This window comes from Otolemur garnettii, unplaced genomic scaffold (assembly GCF_000181295.1).
Source record: "Otolemur garnettii isolate 467f Iridium unplaced genomic scaffold, OtoGar3 scaffold00017, whole genome shotgun sequence".
Classification (NCBI taxonomy): domain Eukaryota; kingdom Metazoa; phylum Chordata; class Mammalia; order Primates; family Galagidae; genus Otolemur; species Otolemur garnettii.
Genome location: NW_003852412.1, coordinates 58290 through 77903, shown reverse-complemented (window position 1 = coordinate 77903; position 19614 = coordinate 58290).

The window sequence follows — 19614 nt, the reverse complement described above, 5'->3', positions numbered from 1 at the left end:
GTCCTCAGCACTAGGATCCCTTGACTTTTACACCTTGGTGCTGCACCTCTCAGGTGTACATGACAATCACTTAGCCAAGTGCAGTCTCAGAGGTTTGTGATTAGCTCTTATTCTCTAGTATAATTGCCTCACATCAATGACAGTTTTTCATTGCTTAATAAATATTCTCAACAATAAGAAATAGGTGTTTGTTCCTCTGCATGGTCCGTATTCAATTTTTTTTCTTTTTTTGAGACAGAGTCTCACTTTGTCAACTCAATAGAGTGCTGTGACGTCACAGCTCACTGCAACCTCAAACTCGTGGGCTTAAGCAATTCTTCTGCCTCAGACTCCCAACAAGCTGGATCTACAGGTGCCTGCCACAACATCCGGCTATTTTTCGGTTGTAGTTGTTGTTTGGCAGGCCTGGGCTGTATTCAAACCTGCCAGCTCTGGCACAGGTGGCTGGTGCCCTAGCCGCTGAGCTATAAGTGCTGGGCCCCTTATTTAAATTTTCATTTACCTTGCTTCTGGTATAAATATTCCTTGAATTATACCTCAAATTAATGCAAAAATCCAAATCTCCAGCATCCTTTGGATTTAGAAGAAAGTCATAGAACTAGCTATTAACCCTTTCCTTTTATACTTCTAAGTATAATCAGAAAATAATTTTTTACAACTTTTAATATTACATTCATAATGTTGCTAAAAACTACATATTTAAAATGAGTTTTTAAAACCAATAATAATATTTACTGTTATAAACATGTTGTAAATACTAAATATTTACAAAAGCTATAAAGTGTTTCAAAAATTAAACCTAAAGTACATCTAATGCCCCAAAATTTTTAATAAACAAAAAGGTATGAGCATCTGGAGAACACTTAGAGAACTAAAAATAGACCTGCCATTTGATCCTATAATTCCTTCTACTAGGTATATATCTAGAAGACCAAAAATCACACTACCACAAAGATATTTGTACCAGAACGTTTATTGTAGCCCAATTCATAATTGCTAGGTCATAGAAGAAGCCTAACTGCCCATCCACCCACGAATGGATCAATAAATTGTGGTAATGTACACAATGGAATATTATGCAGCCTTAAAGAAAGATGGAGACTTTACCTCCTTCATGTTTACATGGATGGAGCTGGAACATATTCTTCTTAGCAAAGTATCTCAAGAAAAAGTATCCAATGTACTCAACCCCTACTATGAAATTATAGCCTAAGAATATGGGGAAAGGGGAGAGGGAGGGAAAAGGAGGGGAGAGGCTGCGTGGAGGGAGGGTGATTGGTGGGACCACGCCTATGGTTCATCTTACAAGGGTACATGTGAAACTTTCTAAAAGTAGAATATAAATGTCTTAACACTACAACTAAGAAAATGTAACAAAGACTATGTTAACCAGTTTGATGAAAATATTTCAAATTATATATAAAACCAGCACACTATACCGCATTACCGCATTCATGTACATAGGTATGATTTAGTAAAAAAAAAAAAAAAGAAAGAAAGAAAGAAGTACTTCCATGTGATAGCAGAGAAGGCTGTCCATAACATTCAGGTGTGTTTTTTTTTCTTTTTAACTTACAACTATTTTAAATTCCACACAAACTTTATGGACACCATGTATAAAAGGAAAATACTTACTAAACTCGTTACAACCAAAATTAAAAAAGAATGAATGTATAAAGAGAATTAATTTATAATTAAAATATTTAATTAATAATAAATTTTTAATTAATAATGAAAATTTAATAAAAAATGCAAAGTTATGCAAGAACAATTAACAGAAGAATTTTAAAAAATTTTAAACAAACATCAATAAATAAATATCAATGAAAAAGGAATTAGAGTGCAACGTTATTAGAAACAGAAAGTAACAAATCAGAAGACAAGAATATAAGGCAGGAGGGAGAAGCTTATTTTGCAGATAACTAAGGAGCCAACAGAGACTGCAATTGATAGCTTTGGTGAGATTATTAATCCCACGAGTACCATTATGCTCAGTTATAGCTAAAAGTGGAGCTCAAATATAATGATGAGAATAAATTATTCCAGATGAATTGAATGTTAATTAAAATAACTTTTGATAACAGAAGGGAAATTGGAATTGAAGTGATGGTTGTGAAGGAAGAAAAAATCTGTGAAGAGCTTTATAAAATGGGGTGAGTGAGCTATTTTAATTGGATTAGGAAAAGTTTCTCCAGTCTTCATAGAAGAAGAGCAAAATTAGAGGATCATAACTAGATTTGGGCTAAAATCTTTCTCTACTGTGCTATTTTCAATAACCCACATTATAAGTTAGCAGATTTTGAGATGTATGATATGCTTGAATGGGAATACATTTTTTATTACTTTCTTTGAAGGTAGATATTCCTCTGAGAATTTTTATATCATTGCTATTCATTAGTGTCATAAAAATAACCTATTCCCTCTAAAAAGTCCAAACACTTTTTCTTGTTTCTTAAAAATCATATCCACATGATTTCTGTTCGGTTCTACTGAGGTAAAGAAAATGCTAAATACTAACAGTGAGAAGGGCTGCTGTCCTCCATGGTACCTGCCAGTGTGGCCCCAGCTAGATTTTATTCTTCTGAATTTGTGATTAGAAGCATGAACTTCCACAGGACTCTTTCCTGAGAGACAGTCTGATCTTAATCGATAATAGAGACTCATGGAAGGAGAAAACTTCCGGGTATCTACACAACCTCATCACTGGCTAAGGTTAAGTTTTGTGCTCCATGAAAAAATGTTAAGCCCATAGGACATAAAGAAAGGTGTTAACTTAAATAATGTAGTTATCTAAGTCTTAGAAATCAGAATTTTACCATAGTCTTCTGAACCATGTGAATAATCAACCCACTAAAATTACTTAGGGAAAAAAAGTGGTATCTTCTAGAAAGTAAACAGACATTTTTGTTGCTGAAGCGAAGAGGGATTATAAGATTTGCCAGCATCGTTTTTTGCCTTAAAGAAAGCTGAGGGAATTTTTTTACTGGACAGCATTTAAGAAATGCTTATGTGCACCATGAGGGCAAATACGCAAACAGAATGGAATTAATCGAATCTGAGAATTGCATCATGAAAGATCTCAGCTATCTACAGAAAGGATGGTTATCACATTGATCTTCATTCATTATTAAGAATAAGATGATAATAATTATAAAAGCTATTATATTTTAATGAGTGGATACTTTTCGCCTCACAATACGTGCACATTAAAAATTGTGTAGACCCCCTAAGTCTAAGAAATTTCTATGAAAAATGAATTAGTATCTAAATTTTGTAGGTGAGGAATAAAGACAGAGCTAAAGTAACATACTCTGCATCGCATGATTAGAGAGTGACACGTACAGGATTTGTTTGAATTCTGTCCCGTTTCAAGACTTGTTCTTTCCAGCACTTCATATAAACCTCATTCCTAGAGAATCGTTAGAACTATTCTATTCTAATGGATGCCCATAAAGGTTGTACTTAATATTTAAATTTATTTTTGTGTTTATTATTTCTATTCTTAGTATAGACAAAGTATCCTTAGGTAAATATTATTTATAAAGAAAATTATAATAAAGACCAACTATATCAATGTAATCTTCTCCCTCTCCACTGAGGCGGCTGAGGGAGGGGCAAGCGTTCCCGATTCCTTCACTTGTTTTGGTGTGAATAAGTTTCACAAAACTTTGAAAGCTAATATAAGAGACCAGATTTATCCTCTCACCTGCATAATAATCTGTTACATGTAGAAAACAAACTAATATTATACTAGTTTACTGCCTGAAGAAAGTTCCATTCATAAAGCAGGGAAGAGAGCCACCATGGAAGCTGGAGGTCTTCCTGAATTCATAGTGTGAAGAGTGTGGGGTGCCCAGGTAGAGTTTACAGGGCAGTGTACCAGAGGGCAGAGAGCTGCACAGAAAGGGAACTCTAGAGACCAAAGATCTCAGATGGTCCTTCTCAAGTGTTTTTCTGAGTTCTGATCAACATGTATATGTGAAGAAACTACCTAAGCCTGATAAAAGAACATCTAAAAAATTAAAGGAAAAACTTCCGTAAGCCTCAATAACAGTGATTCTTCTAAGCAAGAACAGAAATCCCATAAGACACAGACCATTGAATCAAATATTGAAAGGAAGTGTTTTACCTTGAAAATAGGTCAAAATTAGCTTGGAGACAAGTTCTGCTCTGGTTTCCTTTAAAATATTCTAAAAACAAGACCTGAAAGGGTAAGGTCTAGAATATTTACAGGACCTGATAAACTAAACTTAACAATCTCTTGTGCCAAATAAAAAAATTAGCGAAGATGCAAAGGAACTGGAAAACACCACCCAAAATATCAAGAAACTTCGTAATGGATAGGAAAATGGTATCAATTATAAAATTTTTAGATAAGGCATTAAAAATAGTTGAATAAATTAGTAGACACATTGAAGATATGTAAAAAAAACAAAATTGAACTAGAGATGAAAACTGCAATGTCTAGGAGGGGATTAACAACAGCAGATTAGACATTACAGAAGAAAATATTAGTTGACTTGTAACATAACAATAGAACCTATTCAAAATGAAATATGAAGAGGAAAAGATGTAAGATATTAATAAAGTTGATGTGAGCCTCAGTAAAAAGTCCAATGGCCTAATAATCAATGGAATTGAAATTTTCAAAGGAAAAAGAAAACACAAAAATTTAATAGGACTGTAGACAAATGTTTTCTGTCTTTTATGAAATCTATGAAGCCAAAGAGCCAAAACAAGTTAGTTTTGGCCCCTAGCAAAAGAACGAGGAATAAAAATATACCTACACATCATCAAATTGTTTCATATTAGTGATAAAGGCAAATATAAAGGAATCCAAAAATGGAGGGGTATAATTTGCAAAGAAGAACAAAGATATTAGGATATTGCATCCTCATTTATAAGTGAAATATATTTGTAATTTCCCTTTAAAATAATATATTTTTCCAATTTTAATATCAGGTGTATCCAGATGGAGTAGAATGATTTTGAAGTATTTCTTCTTTTTCTATTATCTATAAGCTATGGCATGATCTCTTTTTTGTTATTATCTTTTATTTATAAATATTAGTTGTCTGTTTTTTGAGACTTTGGGAGAAAAAAAGAAGTTAACGTATGACTCCATACTGAACCTCAGAGTCAAAGCATTCTATAATAGACATACTCTTATTTGACAATGTAATGTTACTCTTTTTGCATTATTATTATTGTTCAGTATTTCATTGCTGCAATCGTCTGATTTCTTTTCTGAATGTATTTATCTTCATTTGTTCTTTATGAGGTTTTGTTTCTAGTCCTTATCTTAAACATTGTTATTGTTATTAAATTTTAAGCCTTTTTAATTTTGTGAAGGCCAAAAGTGGAAATCAAATAAACACATGTATATGTAAAAAAATAAAATACAAACAACAACAAATATTGAAGACTTTCATTACCAGTAGGCCAGTAGCATTTCCCTGAAAGAAATGTTCAGTAGAGTCCTACAGGGTGACATGAACTGCTACTACTCAACAACTCAAAACTCTGTGAAGAAATAATCCCAGTAAAGGTAAATATATTATTAAAGCTACTATTAATGTTAAAAAAAAGAGGGACAAAGATAAAAAGGATAGCAGATTTTTCATCTGAAAGAAAACAACCTAAACCATAGTGGAGTAACGTCTTTAAAGCATTGAAAGAACAAACAACCCTATCATTCCATAACCCTTTTGTCAGCAAAAATCTCACAAGTGAAGACAAAACAGCCTTGCCTTAAACAACAAATGATAGCTTCAGGAATTAAGATATGCAATGCCCTGAGGAGTCCATCATAGAGGTGTGCTACAAAAATTTTAAAGAAATTTTTTAAGCAGATGGTAAATGACACCAGATAAAAATCTGGATCTATTTGCAGAACTAAAGAACATTGAGAAAAATTATTAATCAATCAGTAATCAATAATGTATAAAATATAGGGAGATAAAATATATGATAATAACAGCATAGATAACAGGAGTGAAGAAGTAGAATTGTACTCCGGTAAGGTTTTATCCTGTATGTGAAGTAGTATAAAACTACTTCACAATTAAAACTATAGTAAAATACAGATATGAAAAATAAGTAGTAAAACTATAGTAAAATACTATAAAACTATAAAATACTATAGTAAAATACAGATATGAAAAATAAGTAGTAAAAAGTAAAATAATGAGTTATTGCTAACAAATCAATAAAGGAGATAAAATGGAATCACACATACACACAAAAATCCTCCAATAATGCAAAGTTAGGCAGGAAAGTAGAGACAAACGTAGAGAAAAGAGATCGTACAGATACAAAGAAATAGCAAGATGGTAGATTTAAAACTCCATACATGAAATATATATGAACTAACCCCCAAAATAAAAGGAAAAAATTGTGAAATTAGATAAAAAATCAAAACTTAAGTGCATCATTTACATGAAATCCACTATTGAATATAAGGACACAAAAGAGAAGTAAAAGGATGGAAATGATATAAATAAAATAAACTAATAAAACTAAGATGAGCACAGGTTTTGGTTCCGAATAAGAAAGCCCCAGCTCCTCAGGCTGTGCCCAACACATGGTGAGTGCACTACAAGTGTCTGCCAGGTGGACGACAAGTCCTGACGGCTGAAATGTAAGGGGCTGTTTCCCAGCGGTGCACAGGGAGAGACACGTCCACTCTACTTCCTCCTCCCTCTCTTAACACCTACCTGATGGGCCACACAGCCCATTTCTCTATCAGCCAAAATTATGGGCCAATCAAGAATAAACCTTTCATCAAAAAAAGAAGAAGAAGAAGAAGAAGAAGTAAATGCATAGTATTTTATTACTCTTGTTAATCACAGCAGCCACCACTGACTATCATATAACTGTAAATGGTAAAGAAAAGGAAAACAGACTACGAAGCTATGGCTATGCAGCTTAAGACATGAGGAAAAACTTAGTTGTTAATAAATAGGGTATTTTTTACTTTGTATATATCCTAGCCTGGATATTAGAGAAGCTTGGGATCTGGAAATATCAGTGGCAGCAGACAAAAAACAGCTACACATCCCATCTTCAATGGCTACTACAACAGCAGAGTAGTTTGAACTCAGCCCTAGCCAAGGCAGTGTCCCACTCTCCTGTAGTCTGTGATGAAGCTCTAATCTCATGCTCTCACTGCTCTATAGTAAGGCTCCTTTGTGATGGAAGGAATAGCAAACAGCTGGGGAAATGCTACTAAAAGGAACCAACGTGTAGGCCAGTGGTTCTGAACCTTCCTAATGCCAAGGCCCTTTAGTACAGTCCCTGTGGGTCGTGACCCACAGGTTGAGAACCTCTGGCTATGCTATTTTAGGCCTTTCCAATTCTTTGAATTAAAAGTTTCAAGCATCTTAATTTACACTAAATAAATGTATATTGGCCTAGATAACTTCTCTGGGCTCTCGCTGTTGGCCACTTGCTCTTCATGACATTCTGATACATTGGGAAAAATTTAGAAAACTTAAATAAGCATTAGCTTCCTAATGAACAAGCATGAACATTTTCCTCTGAATTATATTACCCCAAAGCCTAGTTCTTATCAATTGATGATAACAAAACACACTATGACTTTCTTACTTATCATGGCATAGTGGAATGGACCTGTACCAGTATGACTGGCATACAGAAGCCCCTGTTAATCTGCCTTCCAGTTATTCCTGGTATGACAAAAGGAAGTATATTGCGTGTATCCCCAGACCAGACATAACCTTGCCTAGATGGTGACTTTGATTCAGAAAGGGATATCTAGCAGCTTAGAGTGGCGAGAATACAAGAGTTAAAACTCTTGGAGAGGGATTTGTTCTTCTAAAACATTCTTTCATCAATAAACCCATGAACATGTTTTTTGCTACCTTTTAGAATGTGAGTTTATTAATTCATTAGCACCAGAGAACAGCTTGTTCATCTTTAGGGATTTTTTTTAAAATCTGACTTCTGGAACAAATTACTCTGGTAATTTTTTTTCTCTGCCAAGCAATTGGCAGCAGAACTATAAAATTTTTCTGAGTATAGAATTAGCATCTATTTAATGTTAGGAGTTTGATTACTCTAAAGCACATGTGACATCAGGCTATTATTTTCTAAATGTAATGTGCCATCAGAGAGTTCTCAGAATTGATTCTAAATATTGTGATCAAGAGTGTTGACACAAAAGATTGACTGATTGCTTTTAATTATGCTCATTGTATATATGATATTAATTTCTACTGCTTTTATTTGAGAAACTATGCCCAGTCCAGGTATAACTGAAATTAAACTTGATCTCTCATATTATTGTCAGAATATCCATACAGCAGGAATGGTTACATCTCAATGTATGACTCTCAACAGAGCTCCAAAAGTACATGCATGTGTGTACACAGGACACAATTAGGGTCAGAGACCTCCGGCTCTGGAGTCTGATATCTAGGGCTTAATTCACACTTCCTCCTACTTGCTGCATGGGTAGCCTCACCCAAGTTTATTTGTAAGATGGTAGATTTAAATCTCAATATATAGATATTTACATTCTTGATTTGATATATTGTCTAAAAATATTACCTGTTTCAAAAACTGCAGTGAAGTGATAAATTATAAATTGAAATCTTTTTTTTTGCAATTTTTGTCCAGGACTGGGTTTAAACCCATCACCTCTGGCATATGGAGCCAGCACCCTACTCCTTTGAGCCACAGGCACTGCCCCATGACATCTTTGTTCAATGTGATATACCCTTACACATCACTAATACTAATCTCTTCCTGGTTTAAATAATATGGACAAATTAATAATATTAGATTAGATGTTATATGAATGATTTTATTACTGTTACCATTTTATTAGAAAATGATCAATACAAGAACACCTCATTGAATCCTTTCCTTCTTAAAATATCTAGAAAGACTTCTGTGTCTTAACATTGAACTTGATAAACACAGCTATATCTATGTTGTTATAGACAGGGTTGGCTATGTGACATGGGAATTGCTAAGTTCATTGGAAATTTGTAAAGATTATTTTCTGATTAAAGATGCAAGTGTATGAAATGAAATAGCTTGGGCTGTTCAGCTTTTCTCTTCCTCCTTGTTCTTTCTCCTTGTGTTCCTTGTTATGAGTCTTAGAGTTATAGCAGCCGTCCTGCAGCCATGATCCATATGGATGGGTAAAGACTACAGGCATCTATGCTGTGGAGGTTCCAACAGTGCTGGTGTGCTTCCTACTGTGTTAGGGATAGTAAGGAAGGATAGAAAATCCCGGATCATCAATGATAGTCCTAGGCTGCTAAAAAATCTCTGGACTGTCTACTAGATTGAGTTTGAGTTTGAGCATCACTAGGTAGAACTTTGTCACATGCTGAAAAACTAATCTCTATTTGATAAAATTGAATTACCTACTGACTCTCTGACGTTGAAAGACTTTTCCATGTACCTTCGAAATTGAACAATTGTCCTTGATTTCTTGTCTCAGCACCTGTAACTGCGGGAATTTAAGCTAAGATACCTAACAAAATCACATTAGATATACAAGGCCATAGCCAGTTTAAAACAACAAATAGAAAAAGCTTCCTGCTTAGCCAAAGGTCAATGCCAGATCACTATGGAAGTCTCTCTAATTTATTTTCTGACTACAGCTTTCAAAGACCCAGGCCCTTTAATTTTAAAATATTATCCTAGTTGTGATTATATGTTGACCATGCCCATCATATACTTCTAATATATGATGTACTGCACTAGTATTTGTATATGAGTATTGTACTAGTTAGTGTTGTACAGAGAAACACAACCAATATGTATAAAGAGATAGATTTATTTTTAAGAAAATGGCTCACAGGATTGTGGAGGCTTAGCCAGTCCAAAATCTGATATAATGGGCCAGCAGGCTGAAGACCCAGGGAAGAGTTGCATTTCAAATCCAAAGTCCATATTCTGTCAGAATTTTTTCTTACTCAGGCAGGCCTTCACCTGATTGAATGAGACCCACCCACATTAAGAAGAGCAGTATGCTTTACTCAGAGCCCACCAATTTGTATGTTCATCTCATCCATGAAACACCTTCATAGAAACTTCATAAATACGATATCTTGGTACCATGGCTGGCCAAACTGACACATTGAATTAACCATCATAGGTAGAATTTTACCAGTTTTATCTGTGCCTAGTAACATTAAAAACTGTGATTAGTCCACTAACCTGACTCCACTGCTGCCTCTAAAGACAACTTATATACAATTAGACTGTTTTCCTATTTGTTAAATTTCTATAAGTGAAAATAGAATTTTGAATTCTCTATAACTAGGTACCTGCTATTTCCATGAGCTCAAATCATATCACATATTATGTCCCTATGTGCAGATCAGGTGATTCTATTGAGGCACTTAAAAGAAAATTTTTTAAAAAATCAGCCTCCCTTCAAATTCTCTCAACATGGCAATTAGTCCTTTCTTTTGCTACTGTAAATTCTATAACTGAGATAGGTTTCTTAGGGTAGCAGGACATTTTAGCTGAATTAAGATATATTTTGTTACCAAGGAGGAATAAATCATGAGCGAGTCAATGCTCATGAGGGTGTTTTCATTTAAAATACCACTACTCATTGTCCACAATCCTGTACGTATAAGTGAACGTACTAAGGTTACAATTTAATGAGAGGATGAAAAAAGAAAAGGCTGCTGAATAACTTACGACTGAGGTTAATTGTTATGCATCAAAGAGGACCTCAGGGAGAATATGGGGGCCCTGGTACCCTGGGTCCAGAGGAAGATAATGAAGTGGCAGCCCAGCATATGCTATTATCTACCGAACATCTCTGCCGAAGGGCCACTCATGGTGCTAGATTACATGAAAAACAGCCACAACAAACAAGAAAAGTAGTGAAGGAAAATGATTAAGAAACCAGAGTTGAAACTTTGGCCTTCATCTTGATTTCTTCTTTGGAGTACTCATAAATTATAGGATAAGCATGAAACATTTCGCTCTTAAAAGGGAAGTATTTTTGTTTTGACAGAAAGGCCTTAGGTGAAAAGTAAATTTAAAAATCCATTTTAGAGGGGGAAAATGCAAAAAAAAAAAAAACTGTTGTTTTGTGTTGGTGGAATATTTTTCACACACAACTAAGCAAGTTGCATTACATGAATGTTTTATCAAAACAAGCCCAATGGAACCCATTAACTTATTGCAGAGCAATTTTTTCACAAACGGCAATTGCATGTTGGTGAATTTATTTCATGACAAATATATCTGATTTTCTGCTAAAAAAAAAAAAATTAACAAAGATCTCCCCTTCAGTTAGAGAAAGGGATTATACATTTGGGGAAATAATTTTCCTAGGAGAAATAAATTCATCTTTCAACTAACTACTTACTAAGTAATGCCAAGAATGTGTTCTAGGTAACTTAAATTGTAAAAAGAATTATCCAGCATTAAAAGATTCACCAAATCACCAATTTATTGAGACTAAAGACCTTAACTTAGTCATGAGAGGATCCCCACTTACCATAACAATACTTTGTAATCATTAGATTATTAATAAATGTTTGTTGGAAAAAATAATGATTAGATAAGTTTTGGCTTCTGTCCTCAAGAAATTTATAATGTAGTTGGATTAAGGAGTCATACTGCTGTAAATTAGCTGAAACCACTATGCCTGTGCACAGCCAGTTATTGGCACCTATTGATAGCTGTCAAGTTTGAAATAAATAAAGATAATTCTCAGATTACAATAAGATCATGTCTCAGGACAATTCAGTTGCAGAAATTTTTAAGCTATTCATGTTTGAGGGGCACTTGGGTTGCTTCCACATCGTTGTGATTGTGAATTATGCTGCTGTAAACATTCAAGTGCAGATGTCCTTAGGGTAAAGTGGTATTTTTTCTTCTGGGTAGATAACTAGTAATGAGATTGTAGGATCAAATAATGGGTCAACTATCAGCTCTATGAGGAGTATCCATACTTCTTTCCAAGAGGCTGAGTTGTGGTGAATATATACTGTGAAATACTATTCAGCTATAAAAACAAACAAACAAACAAAAAACGCAGAGATTTATATCTTTTGTAACAACCTGGATGAGTTTGGATATTATTTTCCAAAGCAAAGAAACACCAAAATGGAAAAATAAGCATACCATGTACTCAGTACCAATTTGAAACTATTGAATTAACACATAGATGCTCACATGAGAGAAAAACTACATTAAATTCAAACGGGGGGAGGAGGGAAAGGGTTGAGTAAGTTCCCACCCAACGTGTACATTATACGGGGATATGGCACATTACCTGGGTAGGGGATACCAACATGTATTATCAGCGAAGCATATAACCTGTTTTGAGGTGGGAGGTTTGCTTGAGGTCAAGAGTTCAAGAACAGTCTGAGCAGAGCAGGACCCTGTCACAACAAAAAATAGAAGAAATAGCCAGGTGTTGTAGTGTACACCTATAGTTCCAGGCACTTGGGAGTCTGAGGCAAGAGGATCTCTTAAGCCCAGGAGCTCAAGTTTGCAGTGACCTGTGACAATGACACTACTTTCTACCCTGGGTTACACAGCAAGGTCCTATCTCAAAAAAAAAAAAAAAAAAAAAAAAACAGATGAAGTTCTAGGGTTTTAAATAAAATAACTTGCATGAAAGATTCACTTGAGGAAAATGTGACAATAATTTATTTTTAGATCTGGATAAATCTAAATCAGGCAATCAAGAAACCTCTGAATCAATAGTGGAAAATCAATATTTGTGAATCAAGCCTAGGTTGTCATGCAGAAAGAATAGGTGAAGGGTATAGTCTTTGCTGCATTTTTATCATTGTTCATGCAAGGGATCAAATGAGGTCTAAAATATTGGAGCCAATACACAGACCTGGAGAATTAGCAGTGAGATTCCATCACTGATGAACACCTTATAGATTTCTCTATAACTTCTCCAACAAAATCATATTTCTGACTTACTATATTAATGGGCAAACTTCTTTGATGCTCACAAGGAAAACTGATCACTGAAGTTTCTATATATAATAGCTTTCTCAGGAATGTGGCTAATTTATCTCTATTGAATTCCTGCTAAGGGTAACTGAATGCTCCCACATACATATATAATCACATTTTGTCTATATTGAAGTATTTTAAATAAATACAGTCATCATATGCCATCATATATATATATATATATATATATATGCATATAACATGAATGGAAATCAATAAAAAATATAGCTAAAATCAATAGCTAACATGTACTGAATACTTCCCCTGTATTGAGAGATGATCCAAAATTGTTCATATGAGTTATCTCAAATAATTCCAAAGGACCTCTCTATTATTCCATTTTTAAAAGAATAAATTGAGCCTCTGAAAATTTAGATCATTTATTGTTTGGGGTTCATTGAGAGTTCAAGAAGTAGGTTACACTGATTGCATTTGTTAGGTAAAGTCCCTCTTATAATTGTGTCCTGCCCCCAAGAAGTATGTCATACATTGTGACCCCCATCCCCTTCCCACCTCCCCTCTCCCAGCTCCCTCATTCCCTTACCCTCTACCTTGAATTGATTTGAATTTTTCTCTTATTAGGGTATGTATTAGATCGTCTACTAGCTTCATATTAGAATTGAGTACATTGGATTCTTGCTTCCCCATTCTTGTGATGCTTTACTAAAAAGAATGTGTTCCAACTCCGTCCAGTTTAATATAAAAGATGTAAACTCTCCATCTTTTAATGGCTGAATACTATTCCATGATACACATACACCTCAGTTTGTTAATCTATTCCTGGGCTGGTGGACATTTAGGTTGTTTCCACCTTTTGGCAATTATAAATTGTGCTGTGATAAACAGTCTAGTACAAATGTCCTTATGATAAAAGGATTATTTTCTTCTGGGTAGTTGCCTAGTTATGGGATTGCAGGATCAAATGGGAGGTCTAATTTAAATCCAACCAACCAAAAGTATGAAAAACGTTCCCTTCTCTCCATATCCATGCCAGCATCTGTAGTTTTCAGACTTTGTGATATGGGCTATTCTTACTGGCATTAGGTAATATCTAGGGTGGTTTTGACTTGCATTTCTCTGATAATAAGGGACAATGAGGATTTTTTTCCAAATGCTTGTTAGCCAGCTGTCTATCTTCATAAGAGAAGGTTCTTTTCATATGACTTTCCCAGAGGTAGATGGGATTGTTTACTCTTTTTTTGTTGATTAATTTGAGTTCTTTGTAGATTTTAGTTATCAACCCTTTGTCAGATCGATACCCTGCAAATATCTCTTCCCAATCTGAAGGTTGTCTTTTTGCTTTACTTGTATCCTTACCTGTGCTGTAGCTTTTCAGCTTAATTAAGTCCGATTTGTTAATTTTTGTTGTAGTTGCTATGGGCACTAAAGTCTTTGTCATAAAATCTTTCCCCAGTCCAACATCATCAAGAGTTTCCACCATACTTTCTTCTAGGATTTTTATTGTTTCATTTAAGTCTTAGGTTTAAGTCTTTTCTCCATCTTGAATCAATTTTTGTAAGTGGTGAAAGGTGCATGTCAAGTTTCAGTCTTTTACATGTGGCTATCCAGTTCTCCCAGCACCATTTGTTGAATAGGGATTCTTTTCCCCATTGTATGCTTTCTTCTGGTTTATCAATGATCATATGGCAAGTAGAGACTGGTTTCATCTCTTGGTTTTCTTTTCTGTTCCGTATGTCTATGTCTCTATTTTTGTGCCAATACCATGCTGTTTTGATTACTGTGGACTTGTAATATAGCCTGAAGTCTGGTAGGATGATGCCTCTGGCTTTGTTTTTATTACTAAAAATAGTCTTGGCTATATGGGTTTTTTTCTGGTTCCATACAAAATGAAGTACTATTTTTTCTAGTTTTTCAAAATATGATGTTGGTATTTTAAAGGGGATTGAATTAAATCTGTAGATTGCTTTGGGTAGAATAAACAAGGTAAGAAACTAGAAAGTGGTAGTGTGAGATTGAGTCCTTTCCCTTAACACTAGGCAATACTGACTCTCAAATAACTGAATACAGAATCATATCACTAAGGACCAAATTGTGTGTGCTACATGGTCTCAATAAGAAGGTCCATGTAGAAGTACTGGACAGAAAAGGTCTTCTTGGTGGTCACAAGTTCTTAATGAGAAAACACAGTCAGTTACAGGTAAACTGAGATTAACTATGCAGTAGGTCCTCTCACATGTACCTCCCCTCCTTCAAACACTTTCATCCAAACTTCCAAAAGAAGAACCATCATCTTCATCACATAGTTAGGCTTGCTGTATAAACTCAGCCTCCCAGGACTTATGCAATTTATAGAACATCTGGCTGAGTACCATGATCTAACCAATTTGAACTCCCAGATTAGTAGTAAGATCCCATTCAATATTTCAATGATAAGTTGCAAGAGGCATGGATGATTTTAATGGTGGGAGACTCTGATTGGGTGATGGAAACTGTAAACTCAGTAGATTATACCAGAAAAAGGTAAGCTGAAGATAACTGCTTTCATAGAACAGCAAATTTAGCTCTAACTATCTTGGAGCCAAGGCAAAGGTAATGATTTTGTGTGTTTATTAACAAGAATTATACAAGCATATGAGAAAATTAAATTTTCTCTAACACCAGTCACTAAGAGTGATATATTAGCTGATTTCTTCTTAAAAGGATACTAAACAATCAACAAGTTCAAAATCATTTTTATACAAAATATGACATAATTACAGGTCTTTTAAAATATTTTTCTATCTCTTATTTCATTAGAGAATGTGAATTCTTGATAAAGGTACAGAATGCTTCTAGATTTTGGCTCAGATTAACCATATCTTTCACAGCAAACCCTGGTGATCACTTGTTTCCGATCTGAGAGGAGCTAGAATGAAGCTCCAGGGCAGGACGTGGCTCTGCTTTGTTGACCTCTTATCCTCAGGGCCAGAGTTCTACAGGTAGAATTGGAAAACAGCAGTTTTATGTTTCATAAAAGTACAGTTTAAAAGTCACTGGTTTTCATGTATTTTACAGAACCTTAGGGTACAGAAGTAGTAAAAGGGAACTTTTAGAAATATAGAATATCTTCCGATACAGATGAGGGAACTAAGGCCTGGAGAGGTCTACAGACTTGTCGCATGTAAATGCCTGTAGAACACATCAAAAGCTCTTAAACAATCTTGTAATCTGCCATGATAAAACATGAACTTGAAAAAAAAAAAGTTTAACTGCTTGAGGGGGAAGGGAGAGAGAGGAATTTCTTCCTTAAAGTACATCATGTTGGACGGTTTTGTGGTTTCAGTACTGGTATAAAAGTGGAGAGAAAAACACCTTGGTTTTACAACATTTAAAAAATATTAGACTTTATTTCTTTGGACACCTCAGATTTGGTTCGTTGCCTTTGGGGTGAAATAGTTTATTACAGCAAAACACAGATTACTATGATGTTATCAATCTTTTTGAGACTTCATTGATACTGATATTATTGAGCAGTGAATTAAGAGGAAGAAGAAATTACCCACTTTTAGTTTTTATCCCCTTGAAGACAAATGTAAATAGACAATCTTGTATTTATGATGGCAACTTTCTCACCTCTGAGGAAAGAACTGGATTTTTATTAAGTATATTCTCCTATTAGAAATGTGTGTGTGTGTGCGTGCATGCGCTCGCGAGTATTTTCACTAAAAACACTTCCAGTCAATGTCATATTTATAGCTCTGTTGTTCTTTATTGTATATCTAATGTGGGTATAGTATGTTACAGGGGTAGCTAAGAAATATGTTTTAATTTTTTTGTATTTTTCCTATGTAAGACATTTTTACAGGTTTTGACAAGATAATTGTATTGAAAGGAAATAGAATCTTTCCTGCAAGTAAAGAGGATGCATATTTACTACATCTATTGCAGGGAAATTATTAACATTCTTAATAAATTATAGTTACATATTAATCAAAATAAATGTATATAATTACATTAGTAGTTAAAGTTTCAAACACATGGCTTAAAAACTAGAACTATAAATTAAATTCATGATAAATTAAAATAGTTCTAAGATATTAATCTTTACTATCCAATAAATAAAGAATGGAAAGCAATTTAAAATATAGTTTCTGCAAGGTGTTGGAAGAAGAGGGGGCCAACTGAAGATGAGAATACCAGTTCTCGCTTGATTCAGTGAAATGTAGTCTAATCTTTCTGAAGGTCTATTTGCTGGGAAAGGGGAAGCAGAGGGGTTGGCCTTCAATGGAAATAAAGTTTCCATTATGGAATATGAATAACTTCTGGAGATATTCTGTACAACATTGTGCCTATCCTTAACAAAACTGTATTGCACATCTATATTAGTTAAGAAGGTAGATCTCAAGTTATGTTCTTAATTTTTAAAAAGTTTATAAGTATGAATATCCATTAACCCATTTACTACTTATGGGAATATATTCAAAGGAAAAATTCAGAAATATGGGCTTGGCGCCTGTGACTCAAGCGGCTAAGGCGCCAGCCACACACACCTAAGGTGGCGGGTTCGAATCCCCAGCCCGGGCCCGCCAAACAACAATGATGGCTGCAACCAAAAAATGGCCAGGCGTTGTGGCAGGTGCCTGTAGTCCCAGCTACTTGGGAGGCTGAGGCTGGAGACTCGCTTGAGCCCAGGAGTTGGAGGTTGCTGTGAGCGTGATGCCATGGCACTCTACCCAGGGGGATAGCTTGAGGCTCCGTCTGAAAAAAGAAAGAAAAAAAGAAAAATTCAGAAATATGGACAAAGAAGTGTTTTTATTCATATGGTAAATTTAATATTCAATCTCTGTTGTATAAAATGCGTCATTTGCTTGAGACTGGGGCTGGCAGGTTCGAACCCGTCCGAGGTCTGCTAAAATAACAATGACAACTACAACACCACCACCAACCAAAAATAGTTGGGAGTTGTGGCCTATAGTTTTAGCTACTTAGGATGCTAAGGCAAGAGAATCACTTAAGCCCAGGAGTTTGAGGTTGCTGTGAGCTGTGACGCCATAGCTCTACCAAGGGCAACAGTAGTAAGACTTTTGTCTCAAAAAAAAAAAAAAAAAAAAGTAACTTATGAGATAAGATGAGCAGGTTACATGATGTCTCTCTCACCTTTTCTTCTTTATGAGAGGTACCCACTTCTAATTCTCCTTGGAAGTACTCTAAACTTTCTCTTTGTTTTTCCTAAATAAAATCTTTCTTTATTACCCTGAAAAAAAGAAGTTTTATATTATATACTTGTTATGAAACTTTGGCAGTGTATTAGAGTTAACTAGAGAGTTTTTACTAAGTCGCATCTAGATACTGTATGAGTCTATTTATATAAGATTATGGAAATGACAGAATTATAGAGATGGATACTAGATGGGCTATCAGGTATTAGAGATATAGGGAAAGTCAGGGGTGTGGCAGTAAGGGGTAGCACAATGGATCTTTGTGGTGATGGAACACTTCCGTATCTTAATTGTGGTGGCGTTTACATGAATCTACACTTGTGATATCACTTCTTGACCTATTGGCTAAGATCATGTGTACACGTGTGATAAAATTGCATGGAAATAAAAACATATGTAAAAATGGTAAAATATGAATAAACATTGTGGATTGCACCAGTGTCTAATAATGTGCTCTAGGGATGCAAGATGTTAGCACTGGGGAAAACTGTGAAGAGTGTGTAGAAACTCCTTGTATTTTTCTTGCAACTTCCTACAAACTTATAAGCATTTCAAAATAAGAATTTAAAAAATAAAATCCTTGCTCAGACTGTAGCCTGAATTCTCTAGATAATCAGGCATATGTGATTTTTCCCTTTCTTTATTATTCTAGTATTATTTAGATAAAATAAAAATCACCATTTGTACTGTATGGTTCCATGAGTTGGTAATAAGCATATATAGTCATATCATAAGCACCACAAACAAGACATAATGTTTTCATTACTCCAAAATTAAAATATACTGTCTTGTCCTCTTGTAGTCAGTTCCTCTCATCTGGATTCCTCTCAGATCCTCAGCAAGGATCTCCAGTCCGTGCCGATCACTGACTTATTCTCTCTTACTAGAGTTCTGTTTTTCTGAGAATGTCATATAAATGGAGTCACACAATGTAGAAAGCGGAGACTTGGCTTCTTTTCCAGTCTGGTTCATTCCTTTATCTTGCTGAATAGTATTTCAGTGTATGGCTATATGGCTATATGACAGTTGATCTGTTCACCAATTGCAAGACATATGAAACTACCATGCAACCAGCAATTGCAGTATTAGGCATTTATCCCAAAGAAATAAAAATGTGTGTTCACAAAAATGTGTTCATTAATGCTCATAGCATTTTTATAGTAATAAATGAAAACTGGAATCAGCCCAAATACCCTTCAACAAGTGAATAAATAGACTGTGGTATATACATACTATGGAAGACTACTCCAAAATGACAAGAAATGAACTACTGATACACACAGTAACTTTGGTAAATATCCAGGGAATTATGCTAAATGAAATGAACTATTTTAAAAGATTGTAACGCAGAATGTTACCTATGTTGGTTGACCAGGGAAAAGATTGTGCTGGATTCTCTTGGTATTATTTCTTACAAATTCATGCGAATCCCAAATCACCTCAAAATAAAAATGTTAACAGAAAGAAATCATGG